Consider the following 18,843-nt stretch of genomic DNA (forward strand, 5'->3'; position numbering starts at 1 on the left):
ATGCAGTTAGCCTAATTGGAAATCATAAATGTACTCAATTTTGTGGCAGTGGTCACAGGTTTTCTAACCGGTGCATCAGTGATCACTGGTGTATTACCTTTTGTTGCACGGAGTTCTTACTTTGGGACCTGTATTTTCAATATAGTCTTTCGAAAGTATGTGTTTTCACTTGTTCTTAAGATGAAATAGTTTACTGTTCAAAGGTGTTGGATGAGATTGAGGTCACAGCTTTGTGGATACCAGGAAAACTGTTGATGCAAAACTAGAAACCAAAATGGTCCAAAATTTCCCACCCATATGTAATCTATATATTACATATACAGACAACCCACCTGTCTGGTGGTGCATGTTATATCATATTTTGTCTAAATGCATTGTCAAGTATATAAATGGAATATTGTTGTTTACAACAGGGTTCATATTCCTGCTTTGTTGGATGGAGGTCAGTAGCTGATCTCAGGATGTTCTTTAGAAACCTCACACTGAATTTTGATTTGTACAAATCACTTTTCAATGATAACTGACATGTTCTTTTTTGTGATATTAGCAGGTATAAATCTATTTCCTGTAAGGAGCTGTTTCGTTGAAATCTTAGATAACGGATCGATTTTACAGGACCGCAGAAATTCTTTGTCTCTCCATAGTTTTCCCAATGGATTTTAATTCTATAGTATAGTTTCATTTCCTCTGGCCTCCCTCAGTGCCTTACCTTATCTTCTACTTGTTGATTTCTGACACTCTTTTGCATCTTGTTCTGTCCTGTTTCTTGCAGTCCTCATCTGTCTTTCTAGCCTGTAGTTTGTAGTGTTAAGATTTGCTGGATCTGTTCTCAAATTCAACAGATGTCAATATTGAGTGAAGGATTTAAAGCTAAACCTGTCTACACCACGGTTTCTACATTCCAAGATGATCCACAATGCAAAGGTACAAATATCAATTAAATAAAATTAATATTGAATTATTTTAAGTGCAGTTTGTTACGGGGGGAGCTGGGGAACCCAGGCGCAGACACAGAGAGACTGGCAGAAATGTGAATTAAGGAAAGGCTTTTATTACACCAGAGAACTAAAACAATACATAAATGGAGAACTGAACTGGGAGGAAACAAAACTAAACCAAACCACTACTAACAAACACTATGAATTATAAAAACGGAAGATCACTAAACTAGAACTACGTGAAGGAGGGGTACTTACAAGATGGGGGTAACTGACAACAGAAGGGGTAGGGAAGCAGGCTCAGGAAATCTGGGGCGAACAGAGACGAGACTGGAGCTACTGGCTGGAGACAAAAGCAGGGCTAGCGAGAATCCAAAAGAAGAACTGATGAGTCCAAGTGAGGGAAATCCAGTGGAAGGGAAACAGAGTCCATGAAGGCATGTGGGTAAATGATCCAGCAGGGAGTGAATGACAGGACAGAGCTTAAATAGGTGGAGGTGAGGTGGAGAACAGGTGAATGGAGTGAACTGATTACTGCAGCTGAAACTCATAGTAATCAACAGGTAGCAGAATGCAGGCAGGTGAAACAGGGAGAGCAGGAGGGCGAGAGACAGGAAGAGAGAGAGAGAGAGAGAGACATGAGGAAGAGGTGACAGACAGAGGGAGCCAGAGAGAGACAGGTAAAAACAGAAACAGATCAGGACCCAAGGGAGAAAGGAGGAAAAAGAGGAAGAAGGGGAAAAAAGGGCAGGGGCTGGAGCAGGATCATAACACAATTAATAATCAAAAACTTTAAAGTGTCATTACAATACACTCTGCAAATACAGCCAGGCAAACATGATTACACTCTAAGGAATGAGTGATGGACAGGTTGGATGGACAGCAGAAAGATCTTCAGCTATGACTGTGACTCTTGTATAGTGATTTTGAACATCTGTGATTTCAGATCTTACTGTGTCAGACAAAAATGTCCTGTTATGTCCCCACTGTCTGTAGGCACCACGGTCGTATTATCACACCTGAACTTATTTTATGGCTCTTATCCAGGTTGTTTTCTCCTGACTAGATCCTTGCTTGTGTTCTATCTACTCCCAGATGTACATCGCGTTGGATAAAAGCGTCTGCTAAATGAAATTGTAGAATTGTAGGTTGCAGAATGTCTTCTGTCCACCAGGGCCTGACACTGAGACAGCATGAGGGAATTCACAACGGTTGAGAGTTTTTTTAGGGTTCATTTTAAAATCAGTTTAACCCTCATCAGTACACGTGGCAAAACTTACTTCATCCATACACTTGGGGTCCAGCTGGACCCCAGTAGTATTTCATCTGTTTCATATTTCTATACCTGTCCATATCCTCTCAATATATATTTTCTTAAAACGTGTGCCATCTATAGATACAAATATGAAAGAATCAATGAAATCACTATTGATGTTTACTGACGTGTATTGCTTACAATATTAGTGTAAGAACTCCTGAATTGAAATGAAACGGTGCAACTGAAGCAGTCATCACAAGAGCGACACAACACAAACATACATAAATAAAAGATGCACAGGCTGGTTGGGGTCCCTATGGACCACAAATGATTTTTCTATATATACACCACAAACCTGGTTGGAATCACATAAGCTTTGGTTTATGTGATCCAATTATGTGAGTGACAATCACCTAAAGGGACTGAAAAATCCAACTTGTAAATAAAAAAATATGACAATTTATATACTCCTGGGGTCGGCATGGACCCCAGGTGTACTGATGAGGGTTAAAGGGTTGGGGATTAACATTTAGTTGTCATGATTAGAATTAAGAAACTAAGGAATGCAAAGTACCACTGAGTGCATTTACACAGACATAAATGCAAGTATTTGTGTCTATTAGTGTATGTGTGGGTAAGAATGCTGGTGAGTCATAAAACAGCACCCTCTTAACACTGAAAAACAGTGTTATTGTTGTTTAGGTATCAGTGTGTTTCATGTAAGTTTTTCCATTAATAGCTGTTAAAAATGTTTTGCATTGCTATGACCATGTTTGAAACCATACTGCAGAGCAGATAAATCATTCATGTCTGTCACTCTATTAGTTCTATGAAATTGGCTCCCAGTGAAGCGAATCATGATAAGACCAAACAGAAGGTAAACACATCAGAAAGACTGCATGTTACATAATCCTGGGACTGAAACAGAACATATACAGTGTTCACGCTGACAATTTAAGCTAAATTCACCATGCAAGTGTGACATTGTAGGTGGATCGTAATGTGATTATTGGGTATTGTCACAAAGTGTGTCAGGAAATGGGATGTGGATCAAAATAAGCAAGCCTGACATCTGTTAACTCACAATGAACTCCCTGTTTTTTCACCAAAATACAAATGATTGCATATCCGTCAAATGAGCATTGTTGCTTTTCCTTGACTTCAGGGCCCAGGCCAGGGAAGGAATAATTCATGAGAGAAAGTCTTTGGATATGTTAAGAAGAAAGGAGAAGTCATTAGTCTGTGTAGTGCTGCTACTTGTTCAATTAGAGTACTAATTCAGAGGCAGTCTGACTGATGAGAGTTTTTAATTATAATCATGCTGCATGACCAGTGTGATTAATGACTGAATTAAAGGCCTAAAGTTTGATAAATGTTGTTGATTGCACAGATCGGTCCAATCAAGACCAACACCACATATGTCAGAAAGAGAGAGAGAGCGATAGGACATGATGAGTTAATTTTTTTTTTGACTAAATCTCTGCTAATTTCCCTTGTTGAATTACCTTACTGTCATAGTTTAGTTGAGTAACAAAGATGTACTTAAGCCTCTGGCAAGGTTAAAATGCTATGGTTGTGTAACAGAATAATTACACTTCAAAAGGTCCACTTATTCAGTTATTTTTTTCTTAAACTTTGAACACATCTTTAATCAGACTGTCATCACATGACCTGTTTCTTTCTAGCCATTTCTGTGGTAGTTTGTCAGAGGTATGGACACAGTTGTGATTTGTTGGGATTTTTGTCTACAGACTCTCAAAAGCCAAAGAGTTCAAGTCAATAATGTGACTAGGTTTTTTTTAGTTTTTCACTGAAGTTGTGACTCTTGTAAATCTTCCCAACCCTAAAACTAAGCCCTTCTTTTTTTTTTTTCTTCACATTTCTTCAGCAGTTGCCTGGTAACATGAATGTAAACTTAATGGTAAATTGAGTAAAATGGTGCATATCAGTGGAAGCAAAGTCTGATCATGCAGTAAATGCATCCCCAAATCTGTAGAATTCATAGTGGTTTTTAAGAAAGTCATTGTGAACAGAAACTTGAAGCTGCTTCTAAATGTTTGACTTGAATTGGCCTTTCCTCCAAACTTTTGGCCTGTAGTGTATATTAGATATTGATAGAGATATTTATATGTCTTTCAGGGGTCAAGTTACCGTATTTTCCTCTAGACAGACAGGGATACAGTCACCTGAAAGTATGAAAAAGTGACTATCCGTATGCAGAAATAACTCAAAACAGTGCAAATATGTTGTTATTTGAAAAGTCTTTCTGCACATAAAGTCAACAGATTAATTTGTTTAGGTCATCTTAAGCCCCTAAAATACAGACGCTCACATATTATTAGAGCAAGAGGAGAAAACGAATATGATAGTGCAAGAGACATGATTGTCTTTGCATTCCTTTGAGGCGATGTTACATTCGGGTCAGAGAAAGGGCAAGTCAGTGAGAGTCCTCACAAGTAATACAAACTTTAGATTGTATGAGTGTGTCTTCAGGCCAGTGCCATCTGCTACCTCAGTTAGACTCAGGATACACAGATCACAGGCAGCTTCTCATTGATCTGCTCAAACACACAAACCCACATTTTCACAATTTAGCAGTTAGTGGTTAGGAGCACTGGCATTATCTTTACTTTTAGTATCTCAGTTACTTTTCCAGATGAAAAGATGACTTGAATACGATGAGCAAACTAAATAATTTTAAATGGGAATATAGCCACTTAATGTATACTTTAGTTCATTATCTGAGATGTATTGATACATTTGTACCACATTATCTTGGTAATGACTGCTGGTTAATACTAGCAGCTTCTAGTATAGTATGTAGCCGACAATGTAATGAGGATGTGTGAACATATTTTAAATTACTTCAGACATCGGAAGCAGAAAATTATGTAAATGACAACAAGTATGTGGTAAATTTGGTTGCATTAAAACAGTATGGATGATCATAGAGAGCAGGACAAGCCACAGTAATATTACCTGTCTTTGTTTTTCTTATGTCCGTCACTAATTATAGATAAGCAAAATTCATTTTACTCATTGTGTCTGAAGGCAAAGTCAGTAGCGACTACAGTGGAGCCTTAAAATTTAGTATTACCACAAATGTTACTAAACATTAGTTTGATGTTTTGAAGAGACACAAACTGATCTGACAAAAATGGAGAAGGCACATACAATTTGGTGGTATGAGTGATTTAGGATACATCTGAGCTTAAAAACAGCACTGATAGAAGTCACCAATGATGCTTAAATACCCTCAGACAATAGACTCATCTCTAGACTTGTCCTACTAGATTTCGGTGCTGCATTTGACAATAACAGTCACAACTTTGTATTACAGAGACTGGACTATGCCAGTGACAAGTAACCACACTGGGCTGGTTTACATCATATGCATTAGATAAAGCTGTGTAGGTCTACTATGAAAGCATGTGTTCCTTTGGCAATATTATTAGAAAACATTGCAGAAGTTTCTATTTCTATGCAGATGGCACCAAACTATATTTATCTATGAAGCCACATGAAACTAATTAGGTAGTTAAACTGCAGGCATGCTTCACAGACATAAAAACCTGCATGGCATGTAATTTACTGCCTCCAATTTCAGACACAACTATAGTTATTGTATTTAGCATTTAAAAAAACACACCATGTAACCATTGCCTTGGCTTCCAGCACTACTGTGAGGAACCTTGATGTTATTTTGGACTAGTATATGTCATCTTTCACAAATGTCCTCTTTTAGGGACAACCTGTCTCGGAATGAGTATTTTTCTCATTAACTTGTCTTCACTGGTGCCCTGTAAAATAGAGAAAATAATTTAAAATCCATTTCCTCACATAAAAAGCCCTTTGTGACTGAGCTCCATAGTTTTCTAAATACCATATAGAACCATATATTCTCACTAGAACCATTTACTCTCAGAGTGCAGGCTCATTTGTGATTCCTTGTGAGAATAGAAGGTAGAGCCTTCAGTAATCAGCCTCCTCTGCTGTGAAACCAGCTCCCAGTTTGGGTTCAGGTGGTCCATATTACACTGTATAACATTTACCTATTCTGCACATGCACACCCTGTTGCACATTCACTATGTGGACACAAATTTTTACCCCGTAGGGGTCTGGCCAAACCTCCGCAGACTCAGAAAAGTAGCAAAGTTTACATTACAAACACCTCAACAGACTTGTGCACACTCATTAATGTGGAAAGTATAAAACTGGCCTAAAGGGTCAAGTCCACTAGGCTTTCCACACAAACCAAATCTGGTTTGTCCTACCACTTTGACAAGTTTGTTGCCTACCAGACCAAGCAACCAGAAAAAGAAGAAGAAGAAAGAAAGGGATAAAAAATGAGTGACAGAGAGTGAGAGGCAGATAAGACTCATTTCATTGCTTAGAGAAAGAGATGTTGGCAGGGTTCCGTGCCTGCAAATGTACTCATCCAACACAGGGTGAGGGTCAATTTACTTTCCTTTCAGCTTCTTAAAGTACTAGAGTTTCTTTCCAATCTAACGCTGAAAATCAAACTGACACAGTTTGCATGCAAATTCACCCCTCTTTGTCTTTGTCAGGAAAGCATATACTGCAGGAAAGTGTAGCATATATGAAATGCATATAGCTTGACCTTTCCAACAATGCCAGAAGCTTGTCTGAGCGATAAAATGTTGGCAAGAAAAATGGATTTGCATCATGTTTAATTATAGTTACAGCTCACGTACAGCTGTGCATCCATCCTTACACCTACTACTCTTGCTTAAATTACACATGAACTTGTTTGTGCTGGTTGAATTTGTGTCTAATTGTCTTTTCATTGATTTCGCACACAGCTGTCACCTCTAAAATTTACCTGCCTGACCATGCAGTCTTTAGTAAGTAATCACAATAAAACATACTTCAAATAAAGCTATCTTTGCTAGTGACCATGCAGTGTTTTTGCCTCTTATTAGTAAGGGGTAGAGTCAGTATTACGCTCTTTGAACAGGTCTGAACAGTGAGTAGCAGAAATAAACTTGTCCATACTGGAAATTCCTAGTTGCCTTATGGATTTCTGAACCGTGGAAGAAAACCCAAGGTACTCTTGGGGTGGACACCAAAACTCCAGACAGAAATATCTCCACTCCCTGCTGGACTCAAACCCCCAACCTTGTTTCTGTGAACAGAAAGTACCAGCGACAGAGCCACAATATCCAACTCACGGCATCGTCACTGATCAACATAAATTGAGTTGCTGCAGTCACTGGACATTTTCCAAGTGTTGTGTGAGTGAGATTCAGGGACAGCAGATTTCAAGGAGGGTTCGTTGGCAGATGGGCAATGCCTGACATACACTATAAATCAACACACTCACTCAAACACACACACACACACACACACATGCACACACACACTCTCACACCACCCCTAATCAAACATGCTGCAGACATGCTGTTCTTGCCAAGCTTGACAATGTGGGTGTGTGTGTGGGTACTTGGGTGTTGTATGTGTGTGTTTGTGTGCGCAGTAGCAGGTGGTGTTGATTTGGTTACCTGTGCATATGTAGAGGATTGAGCTTATAAAGTTGCCAAGGAGCTGCTCAAAGGGAATCATTGGATTTGTTGAGTTTCTGTCAATAATAAAACATTGTGAGGTCCTCACCTTGTGAAGCGCCGAGCGATGACTTATGTTGCCTATTGGTGCTACATAAACAAAACGGAATTGAATTGAGTTTTGTTGCGATCCAACCTCTATGGTCAGCTGGGTGTAGCAAAAATCACCAGATGCTATTGGTTCAGGTAAAGCAATTTATTGCTCAGTAGCAAATTTAATATGTAAGTGATAACACAAGGCAAAACAAGACTGGTGGGTGTAGCCATATTAAAGAACAAAATAAAACCAAATGAAGGCTGACAGAGTTTGTAACCTAGTTAACACAAACAAAACAACTAAACTCCCTAGCCAAACCAAAACACAGTAGCAACACGCACCACGAGTATCAGAAACTGAACGAGTGAATAGTGCACCGAACTAACGAAACACAACTGGTGCCTCAGAACACACATATAGTTGTCTAATGCCTCCTCATTCTACAATGTCTCAGCCAAGTGTTTTGCTTCTGGCTGCAAGAGTGAACTCAAGTGTCTTCACGCACTCCCAGCAACTCACCAACTTAAGATCAGGTAGATTCTCTTTTAGTCTTGTTGGCAATGTCATCACAATAGGAATATCATTAGTGTTACAACATTGCGTGTCTAATGCGTTTACGTCTGTTTGCTTCTCTCCTGCTTTTTGTGCTTTTGTGCTGTATTTTTCTTGTAAAGCTGTTCTTGTTTTGATATGTTTCTATTTCCGTTGCCCTAGAATGGAAAGAGTAGGAAACAATCGCTGAAATGCAGTGCACTGAGATTACATGTTAACCAGTAGTCACTTCAGAGCTTTTCCAAGTTGCTGCTCTACAGTTAAAGTACTGCTATTATAACCACGGAATTGTCTGACAAACTTACCAAACACATAAGCTAAAAATGATGACGGTGTTGTGAATTTGGGGATATTTCCTGGTGAAATGATCCTGGTGAAGTGACAAAATGTCCCAAGATGTCTCACACATTCATTCACATCTGTGTCAGTCACCTTGTCGTCAGCTGTGTTGCTCAGAGCTGTTGATCACTGATGCAGAGCAAATCTTCTTCTGAACGGGGAAGGACTAGCAGCAGCCTGGCTGCATTTAAAGCTACAGACACTGAAGCAGCCCGATAGTGGGCATGTAGCTGTGGTCCATCTGTCTGGTTGCCTGTCAGTGTAATGGCCTTCCCCTGTGTCTGCTGTGTGTGTCCATTCCTGTCTGTAGAACATTATGACCAAGTAAGCATTCTTAACCAAAACTTGTTTTGGTGATTATTTGGTTGAAATAAGAGGAAACATTGCAAACATGGCCAATTGTCGATGGGTCCATCACAGTGATGACCACGATGATCAGTACATAGAGGTACAGCAGTATACAGTGTGTCTAGTGCTCTTTGATTACTAGGAAAGGTAAAAATATCAGGGAACATATTTATAATATATTGGATCATAAGAGGTTAGTTCCAAGTTCCAACAATATGTTTCCTGATCCCACAGCTTTCTTCAACAAGTTGTTTCATATCATGTAGATAAAGAACCTGGTTTCTGTATTCAGAGAGATCAGTTAGTGACTTAGCTAGATTTCTCCTGCCAATCACATTTGTAATTTGTATTTTATTTTGTTTTATTTTATTAAAAATTAGAAAAAGTACAGAATTACAATATATAATTCAAAAATAATTCCAATGAAGGTTCAACAATGTTAGGGAATTCTGTGATGTTGAAAGAAGAATCAGGAGGCAAACTCAGAGACACTGTGGAGACTCAGATGGCTTATGTTGAGAATAAGGTTTACTGATCAGGAGAAATGATACAGTGAGTAACACAGTGATGTGAGCACTGGCAGCATCACTTGTGAGGATTCTCTCTGGCCTTGGGTATATATACAGTTGGAAGGCATGCCATGTTTAGGTTACAATCCAAATATGGTGACAAGTTTGTCTGTTCAGAAGCGCCATCTGGACAATAACATAACTTTGTTTTCCTTACAAACAGTTGTCTTTCACTCTTATGTTATCTCAAGCAAGCATCTGTCTGTCTCAGGGTCATATTAGGGACAGAGAGAGCATAAACATGTTTACATGCTCAGTTTAAGAAAAACATGGATCAAGGGTGACATCCTGTAGAGTAATTTGGGGTGACTTGGTACCTACACATGATTTAGGGTGACTACAGTTGGAAGACACACCCGCATTTAGGATGTCATAAACTAGAACCACCTCAGTCGTGAGAAAGTGAGTAATTTTTCCTTCACAAACAAGAATTGACTAAAACCGAGGTAGTCTGTAGAAAGCTGGATAGATAGTTTCCATCAGTTGCTAAATTGAATCACTGCACTGGCAACACACACAAATGCCAAAGCAAAAAAAGGTCAGTTATCCCTTTGATGCACAACATGGGTCAAGAGATACCCATTTTCCATCGAATATGGGTTACTTTTGACCCATATTGTGCATCAAAGGGATAAGTTAAAATAAGGAAGTGCATTTTCTGAAGACAGTGACTTGTAACCTTGTTAGAATATGCTTTTGAGGATGAAAAAATTTTTCAATGAATTGCTTCCTTTACTCTTCTCTCAAACCATCTGTCCTCTATATATTGTGAACATTGCTGTCATGTCCCTTAGTGTTCAGATACAGATGGACGTTGAGTCTTGTCCTGAAGGCCTGGACTAGGCTCAGCTCTCCTGTGGTGTGCTGGTTGTCTGGTGTTTCCTATACAAAGATGTATACACTGCGCATTGCATTGGACTGCATATACAACAAGGAGTGCACAGACCTTATATAGACCTTATATGGGGGGCATTGGCTGTTGAAATGTTAAGATAAAAGCACAAAGGGAAAGGGATAAGCTGGGAATAATTTTTACAAAGGAAAAAAAAAGTGAGACCATAAACCAAGAGAGACTTACATTCAGCATCTCACCTTTAGTAATAAGCACTAGAATGGACCTGAATATCTCAAGCTCAATTCTTTACAATGGACGTTGTGCAGAAACAATGCTTTGTTTGTGACTGGTGAGTTGTGCGAGTTACTATTCCCTGCAGCCCTCTATCACATAGTCACACACACACAAATCAATCTCGTGGCCCCTTACTGCTGGTCTCTGTAGAGATGCTCATCTTGGAAATCTCACCAGGGTTCACAGACTCACTATTGACCCAGACCATGGATTCAGACTTAGAATTTGACTCTCTCTCACATGAACAGTGTCCAATGTGTGGTGGAGCTTTAACTTCTGAACACGAGTTTCAACGAGTTTTTCTTTTTTCCTGTAATGTGATCCACAGTGTCTTACAAAGAAGGCTGTAATGATGAGTTGTGGGTTTGGTTTGATGTGGCCAGTTACCTATAGTCCTCAAACTAGGATTGAACAGACCTCATTAAGATGTTGTTTAATAAGCTTAGATGGCAAAAGAGGGTTTTGACTGTTCTATCCCAATCCACTTAGAAACTGGGTGAGATGACGCATGCACGCACATATATAGACAACCTTTGCTAACCAAAAGAAGAGAGATGTTTACATCTGTTCCTTAATTGTATACCTGCTTGTATCTAATTTCTGTGTTAGGCGTTAGGTGTGCCTTTCTCATAAATTTAAATTGTGCCTGGTCACATTTGATTGCTGGTTTATTAATCTAGTGTCATGTTTACAATGCCAAGTTAAAAGCCCCTCTCTCTCTCTCTCTCTCTCTCTGTGTGTGTGTGTGTATTTGTGTGTGTGTGTGCGTGTGTATTTGTGTGTGTGTGTTTGTGTGTGTGTGGATTCCACAGCTCATCAGTGCAGAGAGTAACAGCTACCAAAATAAAGACAACAACTTGGTAAGCACAGCAATGGTACTTTCTTTTCATCTGTCAGCTGTAAATTTTCAGTAAAACCCCAGTCTGATAATCACACTGAGAACAAATTTGGTTTTCCTTTGTTGCGCGGTCCAACGTTTTCATGCTAGTGACTTCTCTTTGGAAAAAGAGATTATTTTGTTTCATACCGATCTGTGTGGTGATGTGTCCATTCCAGCAGCGCCACTTTCAGTCTGCATACAGGCTGTGGTAGGTGTTGCTCAGAACAGTTAATATTTTTTAGTGACAATGAAAGAAATTCAATTTGAAAGAGAATGAAAGAGTTGTTTTTTCTCTTAGTGAGGCTTCAAGGAACACTTGTTTTCATTGTAGTTAATTGTAGTCGTTTTGTAGTTCTCACAAAATGACATTGACCTGATTTCAAGCAAACAGATTTAGTGAAACTGAATAAGTAACTGCTCAGTCACACTGACAAATGTTTCAGTCAGTTTGACTTCCATAATAGTTCTTTAATTTAAAAAAAGTCACTTCATTTGCAGCTGAGTAAATAGTCGAAATCTACAGTCTCATTTTAGATGCCTGACTAAAAACAATATTGTTAAAATAGTAAAGAATGCACTATTAATGTATTTTTAAACTATGTACATTTGACACCTTTATGCAGGTTTTTGTAAATCCCTTAATTGAACTGGTTATGCATAGATTCATATTTTATTTGCAAATTCATTTTAAAACTCCTCCTTTTAATGCATATCAAAGTATCATTACAACTTATTTATTGATTTAGTCTATTTATAACGACTAAATTCATGTATGGAATGATTTCTTTTAGAACTACACTACCAATCAAAAATTTGGACACACCTTCTCATTTAATGATTTTTATTTAATCATTTTCTACATTGTAGATTAATACTGAAGACATCAAAACTCTAAAACAGTAAGTATGGAACTGTGTTGGAAACAAAAAAATGTTAATCTTCAGTATTAATCTATAACGTAGAAAATGATACACATAAAAAGAAAGTGTTGAATTAGAAGATGCTTCCAAAGTTTTGACTGGTAGTGTACATAGATTTTTAGTGAGTTGCTTTTCATTCATACTGGGTTATAATTGGACGTCAGCTTAATAGCTGTCAGTCATACTGCCAGCATTTGAAACAAGTAGCTGATGAAAGACAACTGCTCATTGTCTGTAGGCAAGACATCTGCTGTTTCTGTTTGTCCAGCTGTTACTATGGTGAGATGCACATATTTAATCAACACCTTCATAAAAAAAGTGATAACATATTGAAATGAGATAAAGCTTTGTGTCTGTGTCAGAAATGTTGCTGTGAAAGAAAAAATATCTGGAAACTATTACCCCGTCAAAAGCCTTTTAGCAGCCTGGATGTATGTTGTTGCTCATCAGCACCTGTGGGAGCTCTCCGTGGTGCTGAATTCATGCTTACTGTCAGATATTCAACACTAGGTGGAGCCAGAATGCCATCTAAGGGAACCCAGCTGAACAGTGTCAACACAAAGACACAGGCATGTGCATAAATTTAATTCAGATTCAGAAAACTTTATTTGTCCCCAGGAGGCAATTAAATGACTTGCTATGTATATGTGTACACTTTACTTTATATCTCAACAGGAAAATTTTAAAAAACAGTCTGAGTGAACAGAGATGAAAAATAAGAAGTCTGCTACTTGACAACATTACACGGTGAAAAAGCTACATTTAAGAAGTTGTTTTGGAACAGTAAAGCCTGCACAAATATTTACATTTGATTCCATTTTTATTGTCAGACTTTTATTTATCTGTGTAGCTGGAACAGAAATTTGTTGTTTAAACAGCCAGTCAGAATGTTTGACACAAGAAGAGTTGATTCATTTTCTACTTTCTTAAGAAAAGATAATGAAAGAGCAGATTTGTTAGCTGCTTCCTCTTTCATTAGATTCAAACACAAGCAAGAACGCTCAAAGCACATTTTCACCTTGATTTATGGTTCAGTCAAAAAGGACCGGAGGCAGGAGCAGTGGCAGCCCAAAGCTTAGAAAAGTGTTTTTTTGCCCTGGGAGTTGAGTTAGATTGACTCTGAATAATCTCAAAAGTTAAAGAGTAATTGCGTCATTATTCCCACTGCTCTAGAGGCTCAGTCCAGTGTCTAGCAGGTGATTGTGGTTATGAGCTTGACTCATCCATCCATCCATCCATCCATCCATCCATCCATCCATCCATCCATCCATCCATCCATCTTCTACACACCACTTCATCCCAGCTTATCCCAGCTGACTTAGGGTGAATGCAGGGAACACCCAGGACAAGGCGACAGCACTAACCACTGAGCCACTGTGCAGCCCAATATGGCCAGATGATTTTAACATATAATTACCAAGTTTGACTACCCATAATTACCATTACAACAGTATCATTTTGAATAGCCACAGTTACACTGTGTAGTGAAACAGAGAGAGCTTTGAAGGAGAATGAGAGCTTAGTTTATTAGACACTTTATTGTCATATTTTACTAGAAATCTAACATCTGGCTGCTCTCACATGGCAGTAAAACAGCTGCTGTATGTGGCCGTGGTGCATATTTGAAAAGAAAGACACAACAAACTTGATCTAAATTATATTTTATCAGAACACACTGGCATTATAATGCATTATAGTGGATCCTTTATGCTGGTTAACTGTTGTCAGGCTAAACAACTGCATTACAGGAAAAATACAGTCAAACAGTCACAACACAACCTGTCTAGCTAAGACATGTAGTGGCACAAATATTGGCCCGCAATAATTAAATCCTGTGGTTTAGTCTTGTATGGTGTAATGAACATTGCATCCTGTGGGGTGTGCTACAAGGCTTTAGACCTAAATGCTGTTAACGCACCACTTGAAGAGAATACAGGCTACTTCTGGAGGGGGACGTGAACAGTTTTAGCAGTGCTGCTGAGCAGAAAATAGCAGTGAGCTGCTACTTTAAGAGCGTGCTACCCAGCTTACATAAATAGAAACAAGAGATGTGTAGAGAAGAAAAGCACCCCAGCCAGTTAATCTGGCACAGTGTTAAGAGCATAAAAAACTTAAAATAGGAAACCTTTTGTTCAAATGACCCATATTACAGGCAGGCCTCAGGGGGCCTGCGGGAGAAAAGGTCTCTCTCTTTGGCGCTGCTTGATGATGAACGCTGCCTGGGGATATTGCTGAACTTCAGATAATTGCAGCTGACCTGAGCTTTTGGCTTTGATAGCCTGAACAAACTCACCTTGGTGCTGCGTCCTCCGCTACATCCCAGCTCCGCTCAGCACCGAAGTGGTCCTTAAGACAGAGGACTTTCTTTTTCCCCTTTTTTTTAAAAACATGACTCAACATTCTAAATAGTAGCAGTTAGTAAGCAAGGAGGTCGCTAAAAAGTGGAGGACTTTACCTGCACACACAAATGTACACAGTTGCGTTTGAGTAGCTTCAGAGGTCATTATATTGACTTATATTCATTGCCTGAAGACTTTTCCGAACCATAACTACTGCTTGCCTAAATCTAACTTTTAAATTAAACCAAATCTTCACCCTAACATTTATTATTCATGTTAGCAGCAGTTCCTTCTTTCTTCAAAATGGATGAGAATTCCCACAATGGGTCTACATAAGCAGATTTATGCCACCACAGAATCTCACTAATAAATCAAGGAATCTGTCCTTTCTTCACCTACCTTGACAGCCGTACATCTGATCCTTTTCAAACTTGCTGTTGAGCTTGAAGCCATTTTGAGAAGTGGTTTTAAGAAACATTAAAAGGGTCAATATATAATTGAGGGACTTTTGGAGTCCATGGGCTATATCTTGCATACGTTTCTATTAAAAATTAAAAAAAAAAACGTTTTTTATGTTCATTATGATCATGTTTTTACTAATTCCATAATTATTTATTATGGAAACAATCATTTATGAATAAAAAATGACTGGATATCACTAAAATGTCAACTAAATAACCGTCCGAATTTAATAACAATCACCTTCTAATTAGTTCAACAATAATAAAATGAGCTCATTCAAAAACCATTTTGATTATGTTCTTTTTATTAAGTTGAGGTAATCATGACAGATATTTCTTTTTTGGCAATATATCAAATTTTATATGGAAAATAACAAATTGTATCCCATTACAAAAACACCTCTCAAGGAAATGTGTTAATTCCAGATCACATGACCTGCTCCACATGATGTCATTTCCTCCTGAAGAAAAGACTGGCCAGACTCCAAGACTTTCTGAGTTATTTAATATGAAGTAGTGTGTGAGTCAAGTGTGGATTTATCACGTCAGCAGATCTACTACAATATCTTTATAAATAACGTTCAATTTCAATTTTACTCAATTGTATGTATAATATTTAGAAGAATCTTTCTCTAAAAATGCCATGTGGTGTTTGGTTATCGGTGGCCATGTTGATTTTAGGCCTGAAAACAGCGAAAATATCTACTATGATGCCTGTCAACTATGTTACAAGAAGTCCTGCAATTATATATTGACCTAAAAGATAAACATTATAGGGCAGCTGTGACAACCGTGGACTTGCAGACAGACTGCAGGACAGACTGCTTACTTTTTGTCGTCATACGTCATGCAGGTTTTTAGGATTATCAACACTTGGATTGCAAAATATACTCTCTAAATATTCCTTCATCATGTCCAAAGTCATCTCTATACTGCTGCACTTCTGGTAACATAAAGTTACAGCATGCATCATCTCTTGTTATTATCAAATGTTCCATGTTTTCTCTTTACTTTAACCCTCATGTGACCAAAGGGACATTTTTGTCTTTTTTTGGGGACAATTTTAGCTTTGTTAATGCATGTGGGATTAATTTTGGCGGAGTTGATGTAGCGTAGCTGAACAAAGGTTTATTTGTCAAGCACATTCCAGAGCAGCACACAGAAGAACCAGAGAACCTTTGTAAACCTTTGTAAATTTGAGAACAGCTGTAAATTTGGTGGGAGACCTTTTGAAAAGACAGCTAACCCCAAACTTTCATCTAAATGGAATACCAAAGCCAGATGTTTACATAAAAATGACCACTCACAGCCCTCTTGGAGACAACAGTACATCTCCTACCTCTCCATAAACTTAATAATAGTAATTGTTGAAAGCATGCCACGAAGAGTTCTGAAGGAAAAAGGGGGTCCAACATTTTCCTAGCAAGGTGCACCGAATAAAGTGGCCAGTGAGTGTGTATAGAGGGCGTGATGAGTCCCTGGCAGAGTGAACAGGTAGGCAGTCTGATAGGTTGGCAGGTGGTGCAGTGGGAGTGTAGTGCAGGTGGAGACCGTGCAGCAACAAGAACAGCTGGCAGGTGAAGATTGATCAGAGGGTGTGTGGGAAGAGCAGGAGAGGAATGGGCTTAGCAGAAGCCAGAGGTTCCAGCAGAGTCCATGACAGCTGGAGGCTTGCCTTCCAAATGGTCATTTCAACTCTTTTCTACCAGATTGTGTCATTTTTTTCATACTGGATCGATGAAGCAAATACAAGATTGTTATTTTTTCACTCTTTGCTGTAGTGTAGAGAACGTCAGGTCAGTGGAATAAATGTATGGAACTGTGCGTACGTGTGTCTTGAAAAATGTGTGTATGAATGCACACTCATTTTTATTGCATTGTTTTTAATGTTATTTGATGACTGAGATGTTTTTCTCATCTGGAACTTTTAAGAATGGACCCTAATGAGGATTAACATCCTGAATAATTAATTTAAACTGACATTACAGATTAAAGCTGTTACTGTATGTAAATCATTTCATATGTGCTCTTCTTTTTAACCCCATGATGACGAAAAAAAACCCCATTTGCATGTGATTTATTTAACTCTATGTTATCTCAGTGATGTAGTGAATTCAGGCCATAACCTCTTTAGGTTTAAGGTGAAGTATTTAAAAATTAAAGTAAAGGGTGCTTTGATATCAATTTTTGACATTTTGTATTTGAGTTCTTGTATTTTTTGACAGAAAGGGTCAACGATTGTAATTAATATCACAGCAGTGAAATGGAAATGGAAATGAAATAATGAACCAAAAATATGTTAAAATATTGAGACAAGATTTTGATGTTCATTTTGGCCATAATAATCAAGTTAAAAAATGACATGAATTGATAAATGAACCACTGCACTAATTTAAAAAAAAACAACAACCCTGTGATTAGTTGATAAAAAAAATAATTGTTCGGTGCAGTCAGCTCAGTGCCATGTAGAGAGAGGCTAGTTAAAGCTAACAATGTGTCAGCTAATTTGAGTTTTAATGTTAATGTTTTAATGACAGCCAATGCAGTCAGTGCTATTGTCCAGCAGCAACAGCAGGGACACATCACCAGCTTGAATGGCTCTCAGTGAGCAGTTGGATTCAAAAATGAGTGGATGAAGAGGTGAAGGAGGGTGATGGATGACAGACTCACTACAAATGATTAAAAAAAAAAAAAATGAAGTGAAAGAGATGACAGATTTTTTTGTTCAGTGGCTCCACTTTACATCACAGCTTGTTCCATCCTGTAGTGGAAGATGGCCTTAAGATGAGACAGAGTGCCTGATTGTGTTTAATTCACTCTGGTTTTTTCAATTTATTTATTTATTTATATTTATTTACCCCTACAGAGATAGAACACTCCATGAATAATGCACTCTGTCACCTAAAATAATGTATGTTCACATTTTTAGGGATTATTTTCCAATTGTAAGAGATATTTAAATGAAACCATGTCAGAAGCGTAGGAAGGGACAGCTGTCTTCTTGGATTTTATTTGATTTTTGAATTAACATGTGACTTTTGCTGTTTATTCAAGGAATTAGGTTGGTTCTCTTGAACACTCCACAAAGCGCATCTACCTCCACATTGTATTTCATTGCAGTAACTGACTGAGGAATGTTGCAGCCTCCTGCAGCCATCAGCAGGACTTACTTACTTACTCACTTTATGTTTGAAATTTTGCATTTTTTGTACCTTTTAGTCAGAAATGAGTGATAAAAATAATGTATGCATGCTACTGTGCTCCATATGGAGAACGATCATTCTGGTGTCAGTCAGTGTCGCTAATGTGTCTGAATGCAAACGTATCAGCATCCAGTCTCTGCATCACACACTGTTCCAATACAGTGTGCCTTCACCCACTGTGTGTGTGTGTGTGTGTGTGTGTGTGTGTGTGTGTGTGTGTGTGTGTGTGTGTGTGTGTGTGTGTGTGTGTGTGTGTGTGTGTGTGTGTGTGTGTGTGTGTGTGTGTG

At 38.3% G+C, this 18,843-nt stretch overlaps 1 protein-coding gene across 2 annotated transcripts in view; it reads left to right on the forward strand.

Moving 5' to 3' along the window:
- The window catches only part of rbfox1 (RNA binding fox-1 homolog 1), a 260,743-nt gene that overhangs the window by 21,696 nt on the left and 220,204 nt on the right, over positions 1-18,843 (forward strand). For both annotated transcript variants that reach the window (XM_035957306.2, XM_035957307.2), the window contains exon 2: positions 11,566-11,613. The gene's annotated coding sequence lies outside the window, so the exon portion shown is untranslated. The remainder of the gene's footprint in view (positions 1-11,565; positions 11,614-18,843) is intronic.

Source organism: Amphiprion ocellaris, chromosome 19, assembly GCF_022539595.1.
Source record: "Amphiprion ocellaris isolate individual 3 ecotype Okinawa chromosome 19, ASM2253959v1, whole genome shotgun sequence".
Lineage (NCBI taxonomy): Eukaryota > Metazoa > Chordata > Actinopteri > Pomacentridae > Amphiprion > Amphiprion ocellaris.